We start from the raw sequence: 18,844 nt of genomic DNA on the forward strand, positions 1-18,844 counted from the left end.
GGAATTCTCGGAGTAGGAACCAACATGGAATGGAATCCTAAGTTTAAAAACATCCGAGAAACAAAATATCTCTGCTTCTCATTTGGCCTTTGCAAGCCCACCAAGGGTGGTTCCAATTCTGTAAATTTTGAGAAGCCTTGATTTATCTAAACTAAAAGTGAATTATGGAAAGTGGCATATTTTCTTGATCAACTCTACAGTGCCCAGTGTAGTCACCTTGGCAATCAAAGCTAATATGCCCACTTGTGAACCTGATGAAGTCCAATCTTGATGAGGAGATTGAAGTATTCTTATTAAATTTTATTTTATTTTTATTTTATTTTATTAAATTTATATACCGCCCTTTCCCGAAGGACTCAGGGCGGTTTACAGGGCATTTAAAACAACCAATACAAAAGTTAAAAACAAATTAAAAAAGATTAAATCATCCCTAGAATTAAAAAAACCAGTTAAAAATTCTCAGCCTGGGCCGGAGAGCTCAAAGAGCCAGGTTTTCAGGTCCCGGCGAAATGTGCGGAGGTCGGGGGCAGTCCTAAGCTCCACAGGCAGCTGGTTCCAGAGGGCAGGCCCTTCCCCTGGGTGTTATCTGCCGACAATCTTTTATCGGTGGCACCCTGAGAAGACCTTCCCTGTGGGAGCGCACTGGACGAAGGGAGCTTGATGCCGGCAGCAGGTGTTCCCTCATATGATCAATGATCAATATCCAAGTGTTTTGCAAACAGTAGCAAAATGTTTGTTTATAGCCTAAGCATATCGAAATTGTTTGGTGCCTCCAATGACATGCTAACTAGATAGGGCTTATAATATAGAATCAAATGTTCAATATAGAACATAGAATAGAACATAGAATAATATGACTGGATGGGATCTTGCAGATGTTCTAGTTCAACCCTCTGCTCAAGGCCGGGGTTTTATACCAACCCAATCAAATCCACTCTATTGTTGAAAACCTCCAAAGATGAAGCACCCAAAACTCTGGAAGGCAAGCTATTCCACTGATTAATTGTTCTCACTGCAAGAATATTTAACAGAATAAGTCTGTCCAGCTGTTTGCTCATCTGTCTGGGTTCTCATTCAGTCATCTGTCAATCAGTCCATCCAATCATCCATCCAGTGGTGGGATTCAAATAGGTGAACAACTGGTTCTCTGTGTGGATGCCACTTCCAGAAGTCCATTCTGGGCCTGGGCAACAAAAAAATTAGCTACCGGTTCTGCCAAACTGGGGTGGACCGGCTGAATTCCACCAATGCATCCATCCATCCATCCATCATCTATCATCCATCATCCATCCAAGGTTCTGGATAAAGAGAACTAGTTCCAGGCATGTCCTATCTGTCTATTGACACTATGAAATGTGAATTTGTTGGTATTAATACTTAGGTACAAAATGCTATGAAAGTCATACTTTTTAAATACAGCTGCCTTTTATAAATGTGGCAGAATCCTTTTTTTTCCCCTTAAGCTATTCTGCCCGCCGATAATAGCTGACGTAACAATATGTAGAGATGATAAAAAGTCTGCTTCACAGGGACTGCCATGCAGGTGCCAAATAGCCATGTCTGAAACAGGACTCGCCTTGGAAAAGTTAATTGTTTTTCTTACGGCGCAACGATCTACTCTAGACCAGTTTGGACCTGCTTGCAAAGCCTCGGTTACCAATTTGACAGCTGGAAAAGTGATGAATGGATGCAGTTTTCCTCTTGCTCTAGCTGGGCAGACTTTCTCATCCTACCATCCATCAACATGACAGTTCAAGAAATTCCATACAGATTTATCTCCAGGGCTTTATGAGGCAACAAAGCATCCATCCTACCAGCCAAAAGGGAGATAACCAGAAAGGAATACTTTACTTTTCCTAGAAATCAGTTGGCCAAAAGCAACTTTGGCTGAGCCAACTCTCCAAATGGGCCATGCCCAGTGGTGGGATTCAGCTGGTTTGTACCTATTCTATTCTATTCTATTCTATTCTATTCTATTCTATTCTATTCTATTCTATTCTATTCTATTCTATTCTATTCTATTCTATTCTATTCTATTCTATTCTTCTAATTCTATTCTATTATTCTATTCCATTCTTTTAATTCTCTCTTGTCTTGTCTTGTCTTGTCTTGTCTTGTCTTGTCTTGTCTTGTCTTGTCTTCTCTTCTCTTCTCTTCTCTTCTCTTCTCTTCTCTTCTCTTCTATTCTATTCTATTCTATTCTATTCTATTCTATTCCTCAGCATGGCTAAAAGTCATTTCTCCAAAACATTTAAGGGCTGTTTGACATGCTCTGTTGCAGAAGAGAAACGAATTACAGAATAATCTAAAGAGAATTGAGTGGAGGTGAAGTGATACCCATACTGTATAATACTCCAGTTAGCCTGTTCTGGGACACAAAGCCTGCATTGTTTGTGGCTTACCAACCCCGTTGAAACAAAATGTGTTCTGCCTTCCATGCTGCTGTTTACTTAATCTGCCATTGGAGACATTTAATTATACTCTTGTCATAAAACCCAGAGTGGGTCTTGACAAGAAAAATAGTGATCTTAGCCCTCAGCGTCCTTTTCTAGGTTGCGGAGATGAGAATTCTGGCGGGGACCGAGAAAAAGCCAAATCTACTTCACTAGCCATGTCACATCCCCTCCCTGCTGAATTCTACCTGACCAATCAATTGCAAGTCTATCATCGCCCTTCCTACGGTAGCTCCCTTGACCTGGACGCATGCCCAAAACGTCTATTCATGGGAACTCGGCTGAGACAGAAAAGTCAGGATGAGATTTTGAACCTTGATTGAATGTTTTGAATTTGGCAGACTAACAACAACAACAATGTTGGAAGGGACCTTGGAGATCATCTAGTCCAGGGGTCTTCAAACTTGGCCCTTTTATGACTTGTGAACTTCAACTCCCAGAATTCCTCAGCCAGCATGCCTGGCTGAGGATTTCTGGGAGCTGAAGTCCACAAGTCATAAAAGGACCAAGTTTGAAGACCCCCTGATCTAGTCCAACCCCCTGCTCAGGCAGGAAACCCCATACCAGGGGTAGAGAACCTTGGCTCTTTATGGCTCATGGACTTCAACTCCCAGAATTCCTGAGCCAGCATGGGAGTTGAATTCTGGGAGTTGAAGTCCACGAGTCATAAAAGAGCCAAGGTTGCCTACCCCTGCCCTATACCATTTCAGACAAATAGCTGTCCATCTCTTCTTAAAAACATCCAGTGTTGGAGCATTCACAGCTTCTGGAGGCAGGCTGTTCCACTGATTAATTTGTACTCACTGTCAGGAAACTGACTTGAAACTGTCTCCTGCTTGAGGGAGAAAAATGGTCCAGGAAAAGCCACAATCTCACCTCTGTGTTAGATTAGCCATGGACCCACAGCAGTGTTCTCTGCCACTGAAAGATATCATCAAGGATTTTTAATGAGAAAGTGGGAATGAAAAGAATCAGAAACAGAGAAAAGGGTGGCTGGGTTCTCAAATTTAAGATTTTAATTTGGTACGACTGGTATTGAGGTAACAAGTACTTGGGAAGGTTTATCTACAGAACAACTGGGGCATTCTTATTAAAAAGACTTATAGGTAAAGTAAAGGTAAAGTTTCCCCCGCACATGCGTGCTAGTCGTTTCCGACTCTAGGGGCCGGTGCTCATCTCCGTTTCAAAGCCGAAGAGCCAGCGCTTGTCCGAGGACGTGTCCGTGGTCATGTGGCCGGCATGACTAGACGCCAAAGGCGCACGGAACGCTGTTACCTTCCCACCGTAGTGGTCCCTATTTTTCTACTTGCATTTCTACGTGCTTTCGAACTGCTAGGTTGGCAGAAGCTGGGACGAGTAACAGGCGCTCACTCTGTTACGCGGCACTTGGGATTCGACCCGCCAAACTGCCGACCTTCCGATCGACAAGCTCAGCGTCCTAACCCACTGAGCCACCACGTCTTTAAAAAGACTTATATGGACTCCTAAATATGAACACAAGACAGCACAAAACTTGAAAGAAAATAGAAATGGATAAAAGTTGCACTTGATGGGTAGTACTTGTCAACCATTGCAAAAAAAAGTTACAAAGTAGGAAAGAAGAGGGAACATAAAAGTTTTCACTTAGGCTTAGATGTTCCTGCCTGCCTGATCTTGTCAGATATGACGCTCTTCCATGACATGTTCACTCTGTTAGCTTATTCACTTTTATTTTCTCTCCTACCGTACAGTATTATACCGTAGCCCACAACTTATGAAAAATGTTTCATTTCCAAAGCACCAAGGTCATTCTTCTTAAAATAGGAACATTCCAGAATGCTTCATTTCTCAGAATTAGGAGACCAAACCAGCCTCACTCCTTACATGAACATGGCTATAAATTACATTTTATTAGAACAAGATGATTCCCTAGGGAGGAAATCCTTCACTAAGGATAGTCCTTCATCCTCTTATTCAAGTAGACCTTGACCTATGGTTGCTACTGAGCCCAAACTTTCTGTTGCTAAACAAGACACTTGCTAAGTGAATTTTTATTTATTTATTTTTTATTTTATTTTAATTCCATTTATATCCCGCCCTTCTCCGAAGACTCAGGGCGGCTTACAAGCTTAGCAGTAGCCTTCATTCTATGTATATGCCTGCTTATTAGGGCTTTCACACACACACCCCAAGCGGCATTATTACAAAGTCAGCTTAATTGCCCCCAACAATCTGGGTCCTCATTTTACCTACCTGGGAAGGATGGAAGGCTGAGTCAACCTTGAGCCTGGTGGGACTCGAACCTGCACTAATTGCAGGCAGCTGGTGTTACTTAAGGAGGCATTAGCCCACTGCTCCGCCAAGGCCTCATTGTACAACTTTCCTTGCCACAGTTTGCAGCAGCCCAGGCATGTACTAACTAGGCCTCACAGTCAGAACTTCTAAACCATCCTGCAAAGAAAGAAAATGTCCAGGTCACCAGTAAGTCTTTCCATGCCAAATTTGTGATGCTGAATATAGATAAGGAAACAGGAGGAATGTCCACCAACAGTGGGGGGAGGGGGGGTGGAAGAAGTTCATGGATGGGAAAATGCTTCTCAAAATGCCAGTTGCAAGCAAGTCTCAGCCTCCGTGGCAGCCTCATCCATCATCAGCCTAATCGCTTCAATTCGGCCTCCAGTGACAGGACACGTCTGGCCTGCTGGGCACTGCCTTCACGTCTCTTCTATCGTCAGGAAAAAGGGTTCCCAGGAGAGAGTCCAAAAAACGAGAAGTAAAGACCCCCTTGTAGGTACAACAGTGGGCAGAAATGGGTGCCATTGTTTCCCAGGAGATGGCCAAGAGTTTTGTTTTTTTTTATATTTTTGTTTGTTCTCCACCTAACGACGGTCTCGGAAAACTGAGGGGAAGGAGGAGAAGGGGCAGGGGAAAGGGGTGGAGGGGAGGGGGACAGCAGCCCCTTCCAGCCTCTGTGAAAAAAGGGGCGTATATTGAAAAGCAACCGTTGTTCATCAGAATTCATCCTGCAGGGGAGGAAATTCCCTGGGAGGAAAAAGAAAGGAGGAGAGGAGATATTTTTTTTGCAGCTCCGTACCACTAGATCAGACTCCGGGCTTGTCTCTAAAAATCAGATGTTGAGACAGAGACAAGCCAAGACAGTTTGGATAGAGAAAGGGGGAAGGGGAGGGGAGGATCACGGTCCTATGACCACAGAGATGGTACAATGGTCGTAACTTTGAGGAAGGGTGACCATAATTTGAACCGTGAATAAATGAATGGTCCTAAATCAAGGAGGTACCGGTATTCGGGGGGGGGGGGTTCCCCAGTCCTAAGAACTGTTTTTGCCTTTCAGTGGCATGCTAAAGTAATCTATGCCAGGAATACAGGTAGCCCCCTCACGGCCACAACTGAGCCCCCATTTTCTGTCGCTGAGACACCGGTTAAGTGAGTTTTCTCCCGTTTTGCAACTTTTCTCCCCATAGTTCTTAAGTGAGTTGCAGCAGTTGCTAAGTTAGTCACACACCTCTTAAGTGCCTCTGGCTTCCCCATTGACTTTGCTTGACAGGTGGTGGCAAACAGAGACCATGTGACCATGGGTCGCTGCGACCGTTGTAAATGTGAGCCAGTGGCTAAGCGTCTGAATTTTGATCAAGTGACCATGGGGATGCCGCAACGGTCGTTAAGGGTGAAACATGGTCATAAGTCAGTCTTCTCGGTGCCGTCGTAGCTCTGAACGGTGACTAAACGAATGGTTGTGAGTCAAGGCTATACAGGGTTCACACAAGCTACCACACAAGCCACGATTTCTGTACTCACCAAACTTGTTAAGCCGGACCCTGCCACATTATTGCTCGGTGTAATGGGTCAGTGCATTTTGGCAAGGATGAAAGTCTGCTAGTAACTTGAGATAAGAAGAAACACATTTATGCCAGCTCTGCATGCACGTTTTTGCTCGCCAAAGGTTTTTGCCAAAGATTGATTGGCGTATCATCAGCGCCACATCAAGGAAGAAGATAGCGTTTAATGTCGGCCCTTTCTCTGCTTCAGCAAGAAAAATAAGCTCATATTTCAGGTTGTGATATTAAGCCTCCTTGGAGGTCATTGTTTCCTGATACAGGACCTGTCTAATCAGAACAAGGCTGTGAAGAAACGAAAATTACCTGGCATACAAACTTACTTGTAGCATTTCATAAGGAAATGAAAACTCACGTTTCCAATATATCAGATTTTTAAAAGTGGAGAGAGAGAGAGAGAGAGAGAGAGAGAGAGAGAGAGAGAGAGAGAGAGAGAGAGAGAGGCGACATTTACCGCATTCAACTCAAAGTGGAAGTAACACACACACAGAGAAACGCACATAATCTCTTCTTTTTCATAGGTTGCACTGGTAGTTTCTCTGGTTGCAAAATATTTTAACTGGTGATACTGAACTAAACTCAGTCTGATTGATATGCCAATGCACCCCCAGCTTGAGATGTTAAAGGGGCATTGAAAAACTGTCGTGATTTAATTCACAAAAGCAAGAAATGCCATGTGTAATAAATGTATTACTACTATCATAAAAAATTAAAGCAAGCAGCTGGAGTGGCAGGGGACTAGTGCTGGCAAATGTTCTGCTACACATTTTTCTATTCCCTGTAGACATTTGGGGGAGGGGGGGAGGGAGGGAGGGGAAAAAAATAACTGGTTACTTTCCAGTATGTCTCTCTAGCTGTTACTGGGTTTGAAATAGTTCCAGCAAAGGGCCTGGCAACCGTGAGAGGCTTTGAAGGAATACTAGCAATGTAAAAGAGGTCCGTGGATCAGTTCCAAATCAGTTTTAGTAACGTCCATTTGAAAGAGGACCTTTTTCATTCCAAATATCATCGGCCCCATCAATGCAATATAGACACCGAGCCAGAAATACATCACCCGGGTCACCAGGTCAGAGTCCCTTTGGAATCAGGCTGTGTCTAAACCTAGTGAAACAGGTCAATAAATAAAACTATATTTTAGCCAAGCATGTTGCATGACTACAGAATGGAACTAAACCAATCAGCTGTATTCGTACAGCTCGACTGCACTGACTGGTTGACCTCACACATTGAACCAAATCGTTCCAGCCCATCAAGTTCAACAAGGCCACCTTCTGACTTATCACTTTGTTGTTTGCATGTACACTGAGAGCTTATGCACCAGAGAGAAATTCCTTGTGTGTCCAATCACACTTGGCCAATAAATTATTTTTCTCTTTCTTTCTTTCTTTCTTTCTTTCTTTCTTTCTTTCTTTCTTTCTTTCTTTCTTTCTTTCTTTCTTTCTTTCTTTTTCTTTTCTTTGTCTCTCTCTCTCTCTCTCAGTCCCTCTCCTATTTTCCTGAGCATTCATGGAGTTTTTAGGACACTTCCTACTCCATTAAAAGAAACACCAGTTGAGAAAGTTCTCTCTTCCTTCTAAATATACAACACAGCCCTAAGCTTCTTAAATGTAGACTGAATCCAAAAGGGTTCCTGATACTCCCAGTGGCTTCCTCCAGAGGGATAGGGATACAAGATAAGGATACAGGGTTAGGATCAATGGGGACAAGCAAAATGGCTGCCTCTAGGCCAGCGGCCCCCAACCTTTTGGGCACCAGGGACCGATTCCATGGAGAGAGGTTTTTCCGTGGACCGGAGGGGGTGTGGTTTTGTGTGCTGCCTGCATCCCACGGATGGGGCTTTGCTTGTTTGTGCGGACCGGTTGCTGGCATGCCATGGCTCAGTGCCGGTCCACGGACTGGGGGGTTGGGGGTTGGGGAACTCTGCTTTAAGCTTTCAGAAAGCAGACCGTAAATAGGTCATTTGTGATCAAGGTTGACCTCCCAGCCTTGTTTTGAAGCTGGCTGACCAGGAAAACTTTCCTGTCACATATAAAGTCTTTGAAAGGAAAGACAAGATGTGGAGGGAAGCAGAGAAACTGGACTAAAAGGCTCACTAAATAATTAATTTCAGGATACCGTGCCATCCAGGAACCCTGTTGATTTTTAAAGCCATTAATTGCTTGTTAGGCTCCATTAAGTCACCATGGAAAGCATGTTGAAGGGTTTTTCTGAGGGGAAAAATGGCTGAAATTAAAAAAGCTAGGTCATTCTTTCTTTCTTGCTAACGTTTTTACAGAAAAGGGCACCAGGAGCAAAAACAATGGTGGCCATGCCATGCATTCATTTGTGTGCATGTCTCCATGTGATTTTTTTTTAACTGCCTGTATTTCAGGGGAAAACTAGGAAGAGTTTTCCTTCTTGCTCTCTGAAGAGGCATTTTGTTGCACATAAACTAACACCTAACATATAAACCACAACTATACATTTAATAAAAAGCAGTAGAAAATCAATTTACTCCACGGCTTCTATCTGCAGAATCCTTGCCTGCTTTGCTATTTCCAGCCCTCCCAAATCTGATATCTGAAGGTACATTAAGACTACAACCTTATATATACCTGTTAATACACAAACCACTGATCATGTTTAAACAAAAAAGCTTTGAGTAGAGACTCTTGGTTAGACACATCCTATGTCTCTTTTTTTTTTTTTGACAATCTGTAATTGCTAATCCAAAGGGACGCGGTGGCTCAGTGGGTTAGGACGCTGAGCTTGTCGATCAGAAGGTCGGCAGTTTGGCGGGTCGAATCCCAAGTGCCGCGTAACAGAGTGAGCACCTGTTACTCGTCCCAGCTTCTGCCAACCTAGCAGTTCGAAAGCACGTAAAAATGCAAGTAGAAAAATAGGGACCGCTACGGTGGGAAGGTAACAGCGTTCCGAGCGCCTTTGGCGTCTAGTCATGCCGGCCACATGACCACGGAGATGTCCTCGGACAAGCGCTGGCTCTTCGGCTTTGAAACGGAGATGAGCACCGGCCCCTAGAGTTGGAAATGACTAGCACACACGTGCGGGGGAACCTTTACCTTTACCTTTAATTGTTAATCCAAAGAGAAAGAAATTATAAGACAGTTTAGCATCCAGCCAGCCAGCCAGCCACCCAACTGAACTAAATGTCTCTGGATGGCTATAGAAATGATGTATGAACTCAGTTGCAGGTAGAAACATCTTCCACGATTGCTTGTTAGGGTTAGGGTTCTTCTTTGTCCATAGAGTTCTTAGCTTTGATGAATCTGGCTGTTTATATGACCACATTTAATTCAGGAGCCCTTTGCCTCATTTTTAAAAGATGCCATAGAAACAGACAGCAGCCTGCCTTGGTGCTATAAATCCACCTGCGTTTCTTTTCTTTTTTTAATTCAAAGTTTTATTAATTTATAATAGACAATACAACAGAAATACAAAAAGTAAATAGCGGAAAAGATGGGGAAGGGAAAAGGGACTAGAGAAGTGAGAAGGAGAAAAAAAAGGCATTGACTTCCGACTTCCTTTGATAATAGGGTATCAACTTCAGACCTCAACCTTTTACTTTTGCAAAATAATATACACTAGCCATTTCAATAACCTCAAATCTACCTAACTAGTGAAGCCCAAAATCAAAATTTCATTTTTTTTTCCACCTCAAGCACAAAATCCAGAAGCGGTTTCCACGTGGCAGTAAAAGTATTCATATTCTTTTCTTTAATTAGTACAATCCGTTTAGCCATCTCTGCTAGCTCCATCAGCTTTTGTAATCCTTCCTCCATTGTAGGAATCAAAATAATAATAATAATAATAATAATAATAATAATAATAATAATAATAATAATAATAATAATAATAATAATAATAATAATTTTATTTATATACCGCCCTTCTCCCGAAGGACTCAGGGCGGTGAACAGGGCAGATATATAAAAAATACAAAAATACAAAAGTTAAAAGAAAATTAAACATATGCCCAACTAAAAACAGTAAATACATATATTAAAAATAACAATAAAAACCTAACCCATCCCCCATCAGGCTTCAAGTAGTCTTCAAATCCATCTGCATTTCTAAAGATCAACCTGGTCTTTCTCCTGAACTGACCCAGAAGATTAGCTAAGAAATGTTGACACATGGAAGACAATGAATGGAGATTTGAGTGGGTTGGTGTAGGGACGTCATCTCAGTTTAAACACTCAACTATTTAGAGGTAACAATGATTTGGCTTTGCAGAGCAAAAGCTAACAAGCATGTAAGTAATGAAACAACCCAGTTTTGGAGTAATAAACCTCAGAGGCTAGAATAATGTTTTACTTTAAAGGAGATCATTTGAACTGGTGGCACAATGTTAACTCAGTAGTTTCAGAAAGAAAAGATACAGGAAGAAAACTAATGTCCTTTTGCTTTTGCGAGCTCCCGTTGATGGAAGCTCAACACACTTCATACTGTCAACACCTCAGTTAGCAGTTGAACAGAAGATATTTCTAAAAAAGGGCAAACAGATTTCTGAAATTCTCAGAGTGAACATTTGCATAACATAATAGAACTTCTAAAAAATGTTGGTAGAGAGGACATATTATAAATGGATATCTGTCTGTCTTTCTGTCTGTCTATCTATCTATCTCTGATCTATCTATCTATCTATCTATCTATCTATCTCTATCATTTATCTACTTATCTAACCATCTTCCTATCTAATCTTGACTGGTGCATTCTGTATATTCATTTCCAACTTTCAAAGACTTCAGTGTCAGAGAAAACCTGAATATGTTGCTTGCTCCAAAATTGTTACTCTATATTAAGGATTTATCTTTCTATCTATCTATCTATCTATCTATCTATCTATCTATCTATCTATCTATCTATCTATCGTATGTGTTAAGGAAATGCCATACTTTAAAATAGTCTTGTACAGTAAGTATGATTTGGCCTTGATAATAGTGGAGAAGAAGAAGAATCAGATTTGGTTTGGTTCAATCAACATTGGGTTTACTCCTATGTTGGTGTACTATGCAACTGTGATTTATAAACCATGGTTAATAGTTTAGTGTTATCTGAACCCAACTATTTGTGGCTTATTCCATAAAGCACAATTAAGTAAACCATGATTTAGGGCAATGTATGAAACCACCCAGGAGTAGGATTTTGCATGATGGCTGTAAAAGCTTGAATTCAGTTACTCAACATACACATAGGTGCTGTAAGTGATGCCATTAACAATTTTATTCTCAATATTGTGGCAAAGGTACAGATGGTGTGGCCGGTAAGAGCCATGAACAATCCTAAATTATTTGGACAAGGTAACCTAATGACATACACATTTGAAATAAGATCAGATTATACATCTGTGGCAAGAATTATTCACATAACTTCAGATTCTACCTTGTTGCTTGTGAGACTTTGCTACTGAAGTATGCCAAAAGAAGATTAAGGCATGCCAATTTATCTGAACCATTTAAAATTTGAATACATGCACAGCTGCATTCGGCAAAAACATTAAGCTGTCTGTGAAAGTATGAATAAGAGAACCTCTGCAATGTTTTAGTAGCATCTCCACTTCCTAAGATGTGCTAACCTAGTGCAATCATAAAGTAGCTATGAATTAAAAATTGGCTGGAGCAGAATATTCGTGCTGTGATCATAGAAAGTAGCCACCTGCCCTCATTGTCACCCAGAAGTTGGGATGGAATAAAGCAAAGGAAGAAAAAAAACTGTAGTCAAGATAAACTGTAAGTGACATTAACTGGAATAACTTTATTTAAGCCTTTACCCAGTTCTACTGCTGTGTCTTCTATTTTGTTACACAAAAGATGGCAATGTCGGCCCTCTTCCTCGGATCCCTTGGATTTTGGCTGCTTTCAGCTTCTGCTAAAAGTAAGTTTTCTCACCGAAACGAAACAGATAGTTGTTCTTTTAGCTGTAGCTTCTGTCACTGTTTTTGGAAAATGTGACTGGGTTACCTTTATGTCATTGCAGAATCAACAAAGAGGATCCTTTTTCCTGGCTGTGGCTGTCCACTTGCTAACTGGTGTCCAACTCCTTGCAACCAGCACACCAGGTCCCCTGTCCTCCACCTTCCCCTGGAGTTTGCCCAAATTCTTAGGCTAGCCAAAGAATATATCCGACAATCGTGCACCATGTTACAAATAAAATTAATAATAATAATAATAATAATAATAATAATAATAATAATAATAATAACAATGATGATGATGATGATGTTAGGCCATCATTTCTCTAGCAACCTAGAATCCTTCTTAAACCTCCCACATAAGTAAACCCCTCCTGGGGGGGGAGGCCTTTTCAGCACGGAAGACTCAGAAGGATGAAAAGGGGTCCCAGGAAACAACAGACAGCAGCTCTTCCTGTCTCATCCCTCAAAAAGTTTTTTTTTTTAAAAAAAAAAGTCTAGACAAAAAGCCCGTCAAGAAAATTCCAAAGTGAATTTTAAAATGTCCTGAGAACAAAAAACAAAAAAAGGAGAGAATTTGGGGGGGGGGGCAGGTCTCAATATGCTTTTGCCACAGAATGAGCAAAGATGTCAAATCTGCCCCAACTTAGATCTTTAGGAAAGGGAAGACCCTCGACTCCATTTATAATAATAATAATAATAATAATAATAATAATAATAATAATAATAATAATAATAATTTGAAGGGACCTTGGAGGTCATCTAGTCCAACCCACTGCTCAGGCAGGAAACCCTATACCATTTCAGGCCAATGGCTGTCCAGTCTCTTCTTAAAAACTTCCCGTGTTGGAGCATTCACCACCTCTGGAGGCAGGTTGTTCCACCGGTTAATTGTTCTAACTGTCAGGAAGTTTCTCCTTAGTTCTAGGTTGCTTCTCTCCTTGATTGGTTTCCATCCGTTGCTTCTTGTCCTGCTTTCAGGTCCTTTGGAGAATAGCTTGACTCCCTCTTCTTTGTGGCAGGCCCTGAGATATTGGAACACTGCTATCATGTCACCCCTCACTCTTCTCTTCGTTAAACTACACATACCCAATTCCAGCAACCGTTCCCTATATGTTTTAGCCTCCAGTCCCCCAATCATCTTTGTTGCTCTTCTCTGTACCCTTTCTAGAGTCTCAACATCTTTTTTTACATTGTGGTGACCAAAACTGGAAGCAGTATTCCAGGTGTGGCCTTACCAAAGCATTGTAAAGTGGTACAGGTTCTTTTACTAAAGTTAAGTGGCTGCTGCGAAAGTAAAGCTAGATCTGAATATTTCCGTGCAAAGAGCCAGAGCGATCAGTAGGAATACTTCCCAGAGCCCAAGAAACTCTCAGAGAATATTCCAGCAAAACTGGACTCTGCCTATCTATTCTAGCAAATATTCCTTACCCTTGTTCTTTTAAGGGGATTATGTGCCACCAGCTAAACTGGAGCTAGTGAGGTACCCTTTGCCTGGAATTCACATTTTTTTACCACTGCTCTTTTTTATTTGAAATGGTAGATTATATTTACATCTCCAAGCCTACGCGGTGATCTCTTTTTTCTTTTTGAAAGGGTGTAAAAAAAATATGAAATGTTAATTTCTTACTTTAATTACAAGAAAAATATGTCATTAAAATATACCGTCATCTGAGTAGCTGCTAATTGCCAATCAAGTGCCTACCATGTAATAAAGAGATTAAATTAAGCAGAGAAGAAGAAAATTTAGTCTGGATCTGAATTCCTGGGGGAGAGATTTATGTAAAACACAACCTCCCTAGAAACAAGAAACAAAAACCAGTACATTGCTGGAGGCTATGGTACCATTTGTATCCTAATACATCCAGAGCTTTTCACAAAACAGGAGTGATTTTGTCTTTCTGTATTTTTTGTTCCCTTTTTGGATTTTAGATAGCTGTTAAAGTTCAGGCATGGGCAATAAACCTATATATTCAATCTGAGCTGCCTGGACTCCTGATTTCCTGTGCTTGACAGTAACCTTACAATAAAACTACAGCCAGAATACCAGAGTTGGAAGGGACTTTGGAGGTCATCTAGTCCAGCCCCCTGCTCGAGCAGGAGATCCTATACCATTCCAGACAAGTGGCTGTCCAGTCTCTTCTGAAAAGCCTCCAGTGTTGGAGCATTCACAACTTCTGGAGGCAGGCTGTTCCACTGGTTAATTGTTCTCACCCGTTAGGACATTTCACTTTAGTTCTAGTTATACTTATTTCTGGGGGTGCTTCTTATTTGGACTACCTCACAAGGCCTGCCTACCATTCTCAGAAATGACAAAGAGACAACATGTAAGAAACAGATACTCTCCTTGCCCAATAGTATCACTTGTCATCATGCAGTTCCTAATTGGTAAATACAGACATGCCTGTTTTCTATGTTAATGTTATGAACCCATTCTAAATCCTGCATAACGATTATGGGCCGCTCCTTCGTAATGGTGATACGATTCCTTTATTGACATTTTATTGCTTTTTGTTGCAAGCTGCCTAGGATTGTGGTGTATAAGATCAGGTGGCCATATATGTTCTGTAAGTAATATATAAATCTCTCTTTCCCCGGTCCTCCCATTTTTTTTTAAACCAGTCAGCCTTGCAAGCTGTTTCTCCCACCAGTCAATGGAAAATGTACTGGGCTGCTGTCCATAGGTGCCTGTCTGTGGAATCTATTTTTGCCCAGCTCATAACAGAAATCTCAAATCATATTGCATGACGTTGGTCAGGCTTCACAAATCTTTGCTTTTGCCAGCAAAGAAAAATGTACAACCTTTTCTTCCAGCTGAAGGAGCAACAGTAGTTTAAACTCTCACCTTTGCTCTACAGGTTTGCACCGATATTAATGCAATGTAGTAAAATATTTCTTTCAGATAAACTGATTGTATGTAATGAAGAAGACAAAGCACACCATTTCTTCCACAATTATCCAAGAGTGCTGGATTATCCATTAAGCAGGAGATATATATATATGTAAGTATGTATATATATATACATATATATATATATATACACACACACACGTACATATATCATACACACACACACACACATATATATATATGTGTGTGTGCATGTGTGTGTGTGTGTATGATATATGTACGTGTGTGTGTGTGTGTATATATATATATGTATTATATATAAGAGCCTTGATGGAGCAGTGGGCTAATGCCTCCTTAAGTAACACCAGCTGCCTGCAATTAGTGCAGGTTCGCATCCCACCAGGCTCAAGGTTGACTCAGCCTTCCATCCTTCTGAGGTAGGTAAAATGAGGACCCAGATTGTTGGAGGCAATTAAGCTGACTTTGTAATAATGCCGCTTGGGGCCCCTCGAAAGCCCTAATAAGCAGGCATATACATAGAATGAAGGCTATTGCTAAGCACATTGATTTGTGCTTCTTAGATTGTAAGCCACCCTGAGTCTTCAGAGAAGGGCGGGATATAAATGGGATTAAAATAAAAATAAAATAAATAAATTAAAAAAATAAATAAATATTACATACACACACACACACACACATATATGTGTGTGTGTGTGTGTGTGTGTAATTTTTTTTGGATTGCTAACAAAGGGAGCAATCAAAAAAAAATTACACAAATAATGTGTTGTCACAGTTGTGACTACAGCTTGTTGATGGCCTTAGGTTAGGCTGATACAGGCAATAATATTTGGCCCGTATTTGTGTGCTAGTCGTTTCCAACTCTAGGGGCCGGTGCTCATCTCCGTTTCAAAGCCGAAGAGCCAGCGCTTGTCTGAGGATGTCTCCGTGGTCATGTGGCCGGCATGACTAGATGCCAAAGGCTCACAGAATGCTGTTACCTTCCCACCGTAGTGGTCCCTATTTTTCTACTTGCATTCTTACGTGCTTTCGAACTGCTAGGTTGGCAGAAGCTGGGACGAGTAACAGGCGCACACTCTGTTACGCGGCACTCGGGATTCGACCCACCAACCTGCCAACCATCTGATCGACAAGCTTAGCGTCCTAACCCACTGAGCCACCTATATCCTGCTTAATAGATAATCCAGCTACTGTATCTTGGATAATTGTGAAAGAAATGGTGTGCTTTGTCTTCTTCATTACATGCCCAAATATCTAAATGGCTGGTTTAGGACTAGCTGTCCCCCATCTTGAATACCCACAATCCTCTTGAACTAATATCTTCTGCTGGATAATTGACTTGAAGGGCGCACAGTCCCTTCTAGAGAAAGGCTATTTCGTTATCACACGTTAATGAATTTTGCAATCTTATGGGGAAAGAAGGAAGGATTTTCTTTTAAATTTCTCCCACCCTAATCCGTTTTGCAGAGAATAAACCGAACACACAAGTTTTAAATCTGAGGTTTTCAATTTTTTGCAACTGTTGAACTGTTAAGGGATTCCAGGATTATTATTTTTTTTTTAAAAAACAAAATCTGTCAATCGGCAAAGCTCTAGCAGTAGAAAATTGGCTGAGTTCAAGTGAATTATGATTATGATTATTTTGCCCTTAGAACCTTGGAACCTTTTTTTTAATTGAAAAGTTTTACAATACATTTTTAAAAACATAAACTCCCTCCCTCCCCCTCCTCTCCCCCTTACCCTCCCCTCCCCTCCCCCCCCCGACTTTCCCAGAGCTGAATACAGGGTATAGACTTTACAAACTTAAACTAAAATATGCTAACAAACTAAAAAAAACACATTAAATTCTATCGCACTTTAACTCCCCTAAAACATAACTAAATTACTAACAAATAATGAATAACTAATAATACATCATATAAAACTAATACTTATTCAAATGCTAAATGAAACTTTTTAGTCCCATATTTATTCTGAATATATTCGATCCATCTTCTCCATTCCACAATGTATCTCTGTTGCGATTGTTCTTTCAAATATGCTGAAATCTTTGCCATTTCCGCCAGGTTTGAGAACCTTGGAATCTTGTCAAGCTTTCACAGAACCCTCAAATTCCATAGGATACAGTTTGAAAAACCATCTTTTGGATAGTTATAAGTTGGCTGCTGAATGCTGGAGAAAAGCCACTTCACAGGGCATTGTTAAAATTAGGAGCATTGCTGCTGTCTATCAACCCCTTATCCCTTAATTCAGGGTAGAGTCGGGGAGACTGAATGGAACTGAGATTTACTGACCAGGTGCCCTTCCTGATTCCTAAGTGGAGATCACAGCAGATATTTTTTTCTTTGTGCCCAGAGGTCCCCAACCTTTTGGGCACCAGGGACCGGATCCGTGGAGAGAGGTTTTTCCGCGGACCGGAGGGGGTGTGGTTTTGTGTGCTGCCTACATCCCGCGGATGGGGCTTTGCTTGTTTGTGCAGACTGGTTGCTGGCATGCCGTGGTCCGGTACAGGTCCACGGACTGAGGGTTGGGGACCCCTGCCCTAAAAGAGAAACATCTGCTGCTACCTAGGATTAAACTCTCAAGATTCCAGGTGGGAAGTGAGTGTCTTCACTACTACACCAGCACACCGCTCTTACGACCTCCCCAGAATGTCACCAGGGAAATAAACCATGATCCCATTGACAATTGTACTTTGAATCTCTGCTGTAGAATATACCAGAACAAGAAAGAGAAATTTCAAATATCTAAAGTTGGGAAAATCTAATTACTGCTACCTCTTATGCAATTATTATCTAACTGTAGCTTATCATGCACATGGATGCTTGCACAATGGGATTCATAAATGAATTCCATTTTGAGTCCAAGCGAGGCCAATATAAATTATGTTTTATGTAACAATCAGATATGTAATTATGTTCTCAAATGAGTATGGGGCACACAAGCTATTAGGGAACTATTCTAGAGTTCTTGCTCCGATGAAAATAATTTTAACTGCCTGCAGGATGTATCCCAATGGTTTTAACTTTGTTTGGGGATAAAAACACACACACAAACACAAACACACACACACTGCAAGAAGCAGGTGGAGAAAAAGAGACAGAGAGAAGATCGGACCAGTTTGGCAGCAAGAAGAAGAGTAAATGCATCCTGCTAATGCTCTCTTAAATTCGAAAAGCAAAATGCACTTGCAGTCAGAAGGGATTGCATTAAAGCTGGAGGGAGATGAAGCAAATAAAGGTTTTATTGGCTACTTAGCATAATTTCTCAGGCTCTTTGCACTCTGTTTGCTCCTGATGGAATTTGGCCAAGGTTTCTGAGATTTGGTCTTATGGTATAGCAGCACCTAAATGTGACTTCCTTTCCGCACACTGGAACCGGCTTTATTTTTATTTTTTTAAATCGGTTTACCAAATATATGATTCTCTTTTAAAACAGGTCTGTAAATATTGCAGGCCAGACCAGAGTACATATTCAATTGCTGACAATGTCCCTGACTGGATTTCTCCTCCCCTTCATAACTCAGCCACGGAGCTCTGGAAAGAGTCTGCTAGTTTAGTCGGTTTCCACAGCAGACCGCAGTCTAATCATAGATTTTTGACATTACTCAGAAGCCATTTAAAGAAATCCCAGGTCATAAAAAGAGGTCAGGGAAGGGATGACAGAAAACTGGGCATTTGTGCAAAATATTGCAGCTGTGGATCACGTTTATTAAGTGATAACTTTCCACCTTCTGTAGGCACTCCATACTTCATATATAAAGGTTCAACATCTTGGA

The 18,844-nt window shown here is 41.2% G+C and overlaps 1 long non-coding RNA gene across 2 annotated transcripts in view; it reads left to right on the forward strand.

Moving 5' to 3' along the window:
• Positions 1 to 18,844, forward strand: part of LOC310645575 — a 590,514-nt gene that overhangs the window by 38,124 nt on the left and 533,546 nt on the right. Inside the window, exon 1 of one of the 2 annotated variants that reach the window (XR_014493529.1) lies at positions 15,387 to 15,485. The exons of the other annotated variant lie outside the window; for it this stretch is intronic. This is a non-coding gene — a long non-coding RNA (uncharacterized lncRNA). Of the gene's footprint in view, positions 1 to 15,386; positions 15,486 to 18,844 lie in introns of those variants that run through there. 2 annotated transcript variants of the gene reach the window in all.

The sequence above is a fragment of the Vipera ursinii genome, assembly GCF_947247035.1.
Source record: "Vipera ursinii genome assembly, chromosome: 11".
In the NCBI taxonomy this organism is placed as follows: Eukaryota; Metazoa; Chordata; class Lepidosauria; order Squamata; family Viperidae; genus Vipera; species Vipera ursinii.